The 9,093-nt window shown below is 32.1% G+C and overlaps 1 pseudogene; it reads right to left on the bottom strand.

Annotated features, from left to right (window-relative positions):
• Positions 1–709, bottom strand: part of LOC115997382 — a 3,366-nt pseudogene extending 2,657 nt beyond the window's left edge.
• Between the last annotated feature and the right edge of the window lie 8,384 nt (positions 710–9,093).

Below are 9,093 nucleotides of genomic sequence, written 5' to 3'. Positions count from 1 at the left end.
CAAAAAAAAAAAAAAAAAAAAAAAAAAAGAAAAAAGCAAAAGGCAGACAATACCAAAGTTAATGAACAAAGAAACTCTTCCAGCAGACTAATGCCATTTTAAGAACATTTTTAAAAATAATAATAATATCAAAATCTCTATCAAAATTAAGCTTCAGAAGAATCTTAAAAGTGCATCCGCATAAGATACGACACACACAAAACTTCAAAAGGTAGAACAGTAATTTTCAAAAAATTATCGAATTAACAAATTTAATTATTGAACATTGTCTTGTTTAATCAACAAAATAGAAAAGAACGAATACATTAAAACGAAAAAGAAATCCCGCCCCGCTATACACATAATCCATAGATATAAGGAAAGACAGAATATGAATATCTTGAGCGACAGAATACGAAGAAGAAGAAGAAAAAAAAAAAAAACTGACGCATGAGCGAATATGTTGAGCAAATAAACGTCCTGTGCGACGAACTGTCTGAACGACTCGACCTTGAGATTCCCCGACGCCAAAGAGACGATGAAGGGAGTGTAGAGCGCGAACGCCGCCTCCTTGCTGAACTTTTGCCAGCAATCCTGCGCTATGCGGATGCGTCCGTACACGTCCCTCGGGTGCTCGCCAGTATACCTCTCCATGGCGGTGGTTGCAAACAGTCACTACTACCACTAGCAGTGGCGGAGGAACGGCGGTGGTAACTGCAAAACGGAAATCGGAAAACCGGGGGATTGAATTCGACTCTTGGGAAATTAATTGTATATATATTTATTTTTAATTCCATAATAACTGAATCCGTTATTTAAGCGAGTAATCGAGCGTCTGCCTAATGGCTTAACGGTTACATAGGAAAACTATGGTGGTTTGTTCACGTGATAATTGTAACATTTTTTTTTTAAAGGGAAAATGGCATCTTTAGTCCCTAAGTTATAGGGGTAGTGTAGACTCAGTCCCTAAGTTATGGCTGTATGCGAGTTTAGTCCCTCAGTTATTCACAAAGTGGCGAGTTTAGTCCCTGAACATTAAATTTGACGAAAAAATTAAAAAATATTCAAAATTTGAGGGGTAAAATAGGAAATTCACATTTTATTATTTTTCTTATATCAAAACCACTTTTACAACATTATTTTTTCACTTCTTAGCCTAATTATTTTCAATATTTTTCATTTTTAAAAGCATTTTAATAACTTTCAAATGACTTGTTAGGAACGTGACTCTCGTATAACACACTTAAAACTTAGCACAAATAAAGAAATGCATGATCATTGTATTTAGGTGTATGAAACACACTGTCCTAACAAGTTTTTATTTTTTTACTAAGTAACAAATGTAATAAAATTAAACTTTTGAGATAGGATAGTGTGTAAAAAAATCTCAAAAGTTTTAATTGTATTACATTTGTTGCTTAGTAAAAAAATAAAAACTTGTTAGGATAGTGTGTTTCATACACCTAAATACAATGATCATGCATTTCTTTATTTGTGCTAGGTTTTAAGTGTGTTATACGAGAGTCAGGTTACTAACAAGTCATTTGAAAGTTATTAAAATGTTTTTAAAAATGAAAAATATTGAAAATAATTAGGCTAAGAAGTGAAAAAATAATGTTGTAAAAGTGGTTTTGATATAAGAATAATAATAAAATGTGAATTTCCTATTTTACCCCTCAAATTTTGAATATTTTTTAATTTTTTTCGTCAAATTTAATGTTCAGGGACTAAACTCGCCACTTTGTGAATAACTGAGGGACTAAACTCGCATACAGCCATAACTTAGGGACTGAGTCTACACTACCCCTATAACTCAGGGACTAAAGATGCCATTTTCCCTTTTTTAAATGTTTTAAAAAAAATGTTACAATTATCCTCACCAAAATAAATTTTTTTAAAGCAAGAAAATAAATTTTCCTCACAAAAAAATTTTTAAAAATTCAATTATGATTTAAATATAATTAACTAAGAGATTCAACTTAGACAGGAGGATGTAGGTCACCGACCACACCACAGCTAGAGGAGGTAGGTGGACAACCACTTCATAGTTGGAGGATGGAGGCGAATAGCCACACCATGGCCAGAAGAGGTAGGCGGGCAATCCCACCATAATTGGAGCCATTTGGAGGAGGCCGGCGGGTGACCACACCATAGCCGAAGGAGGTAGGGGGCACCACCATGGCCGAAGGAGGCAAGCGGGCGGCCACACCATGGTCGGAGGAAGTGACTGGATCACCCTTCACCTAAGACACCCTACCTTCTACCTTGCTAGGCCATCATGAATTCTTCTTTCTCGAGCCACCATTCCCTCTTGTATCCCTTGGATCAAGTCTTATCCAATAAAATGGACATCCGGATCCCATTTCGTCATCTTTATTATTATTATTATTAGTGTCTAATATGTGATTTGGAATTGAGTTAAAATTATATATATTTATATTAAATAAATATAAACTCTGTCTCATTTTATTTGTTTTGTTTTTCATTTATTTATTAAATTAATTTTTCAGTAATTCTTTTATTAAAAATATTTTTTTATATTTAATAATATTTTAATATAATTTTTAAAATAAAAAATAAGTCTAATCAAGCCTAATATATTAAACCAATCAAGAGATAGAGAAAGTAATAAATTAGAAACGTAACTATAAAACAGTAAAAGCCACTTTTAAAAACGAGAGGATATCACATGATATGTCTGAACGAGGGTTGATCCTAGAGATATACTGATATATTTTCCTCTTACTTCGGAGAAGGACTAGCCCTTAGGAAAGTGCCTATCATAGAACGATCATTGCCTTGCAGCTTTGAAGACCTCTGATCTACAAGGGCACCACCAAGAACATGAAGATTTCCAAAAATATTATTGATGCTAGGGGGTAAGTACTAAGTAGCCTTTCATAATATTCCTATATCAATCATCTAATCGAATCTAGTGTACTACTAGCTCGACAGAGGCTAATTTTTTTTTTTTTTTGATAATAATAATAAACCTTCATTAATAAACATTAGAAACAAATACAAGGTTCAATGGAATGTAAAGCCATTCCATACAATCTGACATAGAACTAAATTTTGTAGGTAAGCTAATAAAATTTAGATTCGCAGACTGTGTTACAAGAGAGTTTTGATCCTCATAGGACCTTAAAACTTTTGACGAGTGATTGATGACCTTGCAGAATGTGTACAAGTCGACATCTGGATGGAACAACTTGCAAACTCCCTGAGTCTTTTTCTTCTCACTGAAGTCCATTGACATTTCCCCAACTGAAGGTACATAACCAGCCTTGTGTCTTTGGCACAAAGATTATCTTTCCGGAGAAAGGCTACGACGAGAATCCAAGTGTCATTTCGGAAGATCTCTTGTGTTCATTGCAAGGTGGACCCAAGTTCATGTCCACAATTTTAAAACTCTATGTTCACAATTTTAGATTTCAATATACAAAATTATATTACTCAATATTCATGACTTTTGAAGTCTATATTTATAATTTTGTTATATAGATTCAAAAATTGTGTTATACTGTTGAATATAAAGTTATAAAATTATGAATATAGAGTTTAAAAATTGTGAACATAGGGTTAAAAAAAATAGTAACTCTTTAAAAAAAAAACCCAATACCAAGAGTTCTCATAACATATGCTATTGCTATTCCATTCATAAAATTCAAACTTAAAACCTTAAAAAAATTAAATTTATCCCACCTAGTACTAAAAAAAATAAATTCATCCCACTTAAATTTCAGGTTATCCATAAATCTAGTAAAATTTCAAATTTTGAAATACCCAATAGTCAAATATGGTAAGTAGGTAGGAATAATAATAGTATAATACTATAGTGAATGTAGAAAAGGTTAAAATAATTCATAAATATACTAATTTTGGTTCAACCCATATACGTTGTTCTTGGATCACTTGGGTAGTTCTGCTACGGTTCAGTGTTGTGATGAGTGATGACAGTGAGATCCAACATTCCACCACCGAAAAGTCTTCTTGTGTACGGTGTGAATGGGGCCATTGCTTGGCCGTATGATTGTGCATGCGTGTTTTTCAAAACGTAGAAAAACTCGCCTGTATTCATTGCAAGATTGATACAATTTTCAAAAGCATTAATAATAATATTATTATTATTCTATTTAGATGGCATCCGTTATTTAATGATATGTATCAAATAAACTCTACTTATGTATAATAATTTATTAATAATATAAGAGAAGTAAGTTGTATTAGTAAGATATTGTGTGACTAATTATATTATTGTCCTAAAAGGTTGAATCCCTAACTCCAATACCCTGCATTCTGACCTGACATAACATTTGGAAGATGTAAATCACGGTAACATGCACAGTGCTACATGTCCAAATGTTGGTGTGCATAAAGGATTTGCTCACTTTACTCAGCTCATAATTCTCACATTGTCGTTGTCATATTTTGAACATTGGTCCTTTGCCCCAAATTTTGCATACTAAATCAGTGAGCTAAGCACACGACTAATTTGACTGAGAGAGGTTAGCTACTTAGCTATAATCAAACTTGTGATTAGAACCATGCAACTTACTTGACCATAAAGTGTTGGCAAGAATTGAATTTTGACTAAGAAGATCTTATGCGACAAACTTGACTGATAAAGTTTGTTGATAAGAATAAGATTCATGACCTTCTGATCTGATGGTGTTGGAAAGAAACATGACAATGAAAATTGTTTGTGTAATAGTATGCAAATTACATAATAGAAGTAAATCACGAGTTGGACCGAATGTGGGTTAGCAATTATCCAACTCATAACTTTTATGTACAAAAGTAATATTTCACCCACTCGACCATTAATTTTGAAATAAAAATAATAAAATTAAAATTAAATAAAAACATTATTTTTTCTTCTCCCCCAGAAAAAAAAAAAAAAAAAAAAAGTTTTCGAAATCAGTCACACATTTTTTGGTACCATAGGTGGTCGTCAACGAATATGTTGTCACCGCACACATTTATTTTGGATCTTCTGACCTAACAATGACAACTGACAATTTACATTAATTTTGCAAGCATTTACATTCTAATTATTTAATTTTAAGTTAAAAAAATTACATATAAAAGAACAACAAACAATCAAAGAAAAATACTAAATAAAACATGACCAACCTATTCTAATGCAATTAGATGCTAATATACATTCGATCTCGTCAAGGGGCATAAAGAACTCACATCCATCCAGTTTGCAACCAAATTTGAGTTAAGGTAAACATACTGGTTATTACTAGTATTATTTTTGAGCCNCCCCCCCCCCCCCCCCCCCAATAATTTCATTGAGAATTGGATCATGCAAATTAGTAAGCAGTTCCCAAGATTCTGCCATCATTAATTAGTGTGAAAAACATTTTCCCATCGTGATTGAAAATTTAAAGTGTTACCGAGCAAACCAACCAATTGGTTATCGTGTATAACCTAATAAATTCTATTATTTTATGGGTTGAAAATTGTTCTTTTTAATGGTTAAAATATCATATGTTTTTTAGATGACAGAGAGAATCAACGATCACAAATCAACACTTCAAAATTAATATTTGTTTTTTTCCAACGAAAGAACACCAAAAATATCATCAATAAGAATTTGTTAGAGCTACACCATAGTCCAGTCTTCTAATCCATTGTACTCGAGCATGCTGAATATTATTAGTATCTGTCACGTTGGTTCATCCTCGACCGTATATGAATTGATCAAATGGCACTCTTATTGTTGTTACTATTCTAATCTCTATTGTGTTTTATATGACAATAACAAATTAAAGTTCATACCAGATCTTATCTAGCTGCAACGATAATAATGGAACATATATAAGCAGAGTGTAAATACGATCCAAATTGTTTCACCTATTAGACTAATCATGTGAATTTTTCCATTGGGTGATTGCAGCTAACTTCTTACACAGAAAAGGAAAACATATATAATACGGTCATTCTCACTACTTGCTCAATCATTGTGCAGTGGCCAGTAGGGAACCATAAATTATTAGTTCAACAACTGAAAAAATCAAAAATCAAAAATCAAAAATAAAAAAATTTCAGCTGTCAATTGATCCAGCTGGACACTATGCAATATAACATTTTTTGACAATGAAAAAATCTCATAATTATTACGAATAAAAGTATGAACGCTGTAATTTTATTGCTGTAATTTTATTTTTGTATAATATTTAGTAAATCACATTAAAAAATTTCTACGAGACAAGCTAAATCAAAAAGTTATTAATAACACTCAAACTCATAATCTTCTTATACAAAAAGTAGAAAATTGTGTTTCCCACTCATTTATCCTTTTTGCCATTGATGATAGATGAAAAGGCTTTTGGGGCACTCTTTTTTCCATAAACAATATGGTCACTAGCTTCTACTGCTTTAGAGTATGTATGGTCAAAAAGAAGAATCTATCATCAATGACAGTTGACAAGAAGCTATACATGATTTGGTAATACAAATAACTGTGTCCACTTTCAACTTCAAGTGGTTGGTTTTTTTGGGGTGCTTTGAATTTGGGTGTTAATCACAGTTTCCAGCACATTGATTGATGAATTATGGCATGAGTGTGATATAGTAAGACACGGGCCTAACTTTTCAAAGACAAATGAGTCAAAAGTTTGATACGTAGTTTTAACTTACTCACAATTTAATCATCATGTTAGAATTCATTTTATAATTTTATAATTATAATAACTGCATTAAAATTGAGCTATTTACGAGATAATAAGTAAGAACTAGAGATGTGTTATTAGGCATGTTCATAGTAGAGTGAACATCTATATTGTATTAACAAAATGAGTAATTGTGATTACTTTTTGTAGTTCGATTTTAATTTGTATCTTTGATCAATCGCCATCTGATTCACACATTAATTTACTTCGCTATACAAATAAAACACATACATATAGACCAATACAATAAAATATAACTTTATCAAATACAAAATACACTTATGTTTTGTAACTATATTAAGGTGTAATTTTCAGTGATAGAGAGGAAGAAGGGAAGAAAAAGTAGTGCAGGCTAGGGTAGTTCAATAATTTGACATTGATTTGTAATTAGCATATAATTATTGAAAGGTGTCCTACAGAACATCTTTGGAGAGAGAGAGAGAATTCAAACTAAAACTTTTTTGGCATTCAAAGTCTGATCTGGAGAGGCAGTCCCACCACTACCAAATATGTCTCCATCGTTTCGTCCTTTGGATAAAAATTCTGAGACTTTCACCCTCTTTCTTTCATTTTCACTTTGACTATCCTCAACACAGTACTATTCCCACTCTCTCTGCAGTTATTCCATTTCCCAGAAGAGTAAATTTGTCCACATGCTCTTTTTATGGGCTTCTGCTCACTCCTGCATTTGGTAAATGCAAATGATTACTCATTAATCCTAGTACTTGTGTGTGTGCCATCTTCACAATCTTTTTTTTTTCTTTTTTTTTTTTGGAAAAATACTTGCCATTAATTCAAATCCAAAGATAAATTGTTGGGTATTTGATGAAACTGTTGCCTATTATTCTAAAGCAATCAAAATCTCCAAATTAAGACTTAAAATTAGAATCCGTAGTTAGTTTATTGGGAAATCTATTTAATTATTATCCCTTTATACCATAAGTGAAGTAAAATTTTACTCTTTATTTAGAATTTTTTTTTTTTGTTTTGAACTAACGGATAAATGTCCCAGGGTATCAATATATGAAAATTATAACCGTATAAAGTTTTATTAGTAAGTATTAAATTTGAACTTTTTCTAAAAAAATTATATTATTGCCTTTTGAGGTTATATATTTAAAAAATTACTTTATGATCAATTTTATTATCACCTTCTTGAAAAATGTAAGAGGTAATAATTTATGGGTCGAAACTAAATTTTTTTCATACCACATTCTCTATCAAATTTATGTCATAACATTCATGTGACACTATTTAATTGACTTTTGTTTTTATAAAAAAAGAATTGGTTATTAAATAGATTCACTTTGTAAGAGTTATATAACCACGCTGTAAAATATAATGAATGTTATCTTTCAAAAAAAATATATATAAAATGAATGTTAAGATGTACATTTTGTAATTAAGGAAAAATGAAGATTTTAATAAAATGATGTCTATTTTAATATGTCTCTCAATTATAACCAATTAATCATGATGTAAAATATACACATTAGTTATTCACATTATATATTTAATTCCTAAATTTTAAACGAAGTTGGGAATTTAGTCTTGCGTGAAGGTTTGGTTATTCGAAGTTGGGAATTTAGTCTTGTGTGAAGGTTTTGTTAAAAAACCATATCAACTCAATTTGTCATTTCGCTTAAGATTTAAGAAACTAAATTTATAGCGCCAAGAAGGGAAAGATTAAACTTGCACTAAAGTCACAACGTAACCAATAGACTAAAAACGTTATTTTTCATTCTATTGATGACTTTTTTAGTAATTTTAATCAATTCATGAAAAATCATAAATAGTAAAGAAATTAATAATAACTTAATAATTTTCTCAAAAAAAAAAAAACTTAATAATGAAGCATGTTTCAAGTACGTTACAAATCTTTACTTGTATATATACTTATAAATTTCTTTATAATTTTATATCTCCTTATAATTGTATTATATGTTTTCATTTAACGTTAACCTAACCACGCAAACGGCAATAACTTAATTAACTAAGCTAGTACCAATATATAACTTCATGTTACTTTTAATTAAATTTCTTATTATTTATAATCTTACATATTAAGATACTAAAATTCGCCCTAAAAGTAAAACCGAGCACGAGAAACATGATTCTAACGTCTTCTGAACTGAACCGAACCGGCCCGTTGCACAAAATCTTCCTAGTCAGTGCACATCCTCCAACAAAATGAGTAGGACCAAAACGTTCATATTATTCTTCATTCTTTGAAATGTTGCACTTCCCCACAACACACATTTTTCTTCCCTCCATTGCCGTTACGCCCCCCCCCCCCCCCCCCCCCCCCCCCCCCCCCCCCCCCCCCCCCCCCCCCCCCCCCCCCCCCCCCCCCCCCCCCCCCCCCCCCCCCCCCCCCCCCCCCCCCCCCCCCCCCCCCCCCCCCCCCCCCCCCCCCCCCCCCCCCCCCCCC

The sequence above is a fragment of the Ipomoea triloba genome, chromosome 11, assembly GCF_003576645.1.
Source record: "Ipomoea triloba cultivar NCNSP0323 chromosome 11, ASM357664v1".
In the NCBI taxonomy this organism is placed as follows: domain Eukaryota; kingdom Viridiplantae; phylum Streptophyta; class Magnoliopsida; order Solanales; family Convolvulaceae; genus Ipomoea; species Ipomoea triloba.
This window is presented reverse-complemented; position numbering and strand designations above follow the sequence as displayed.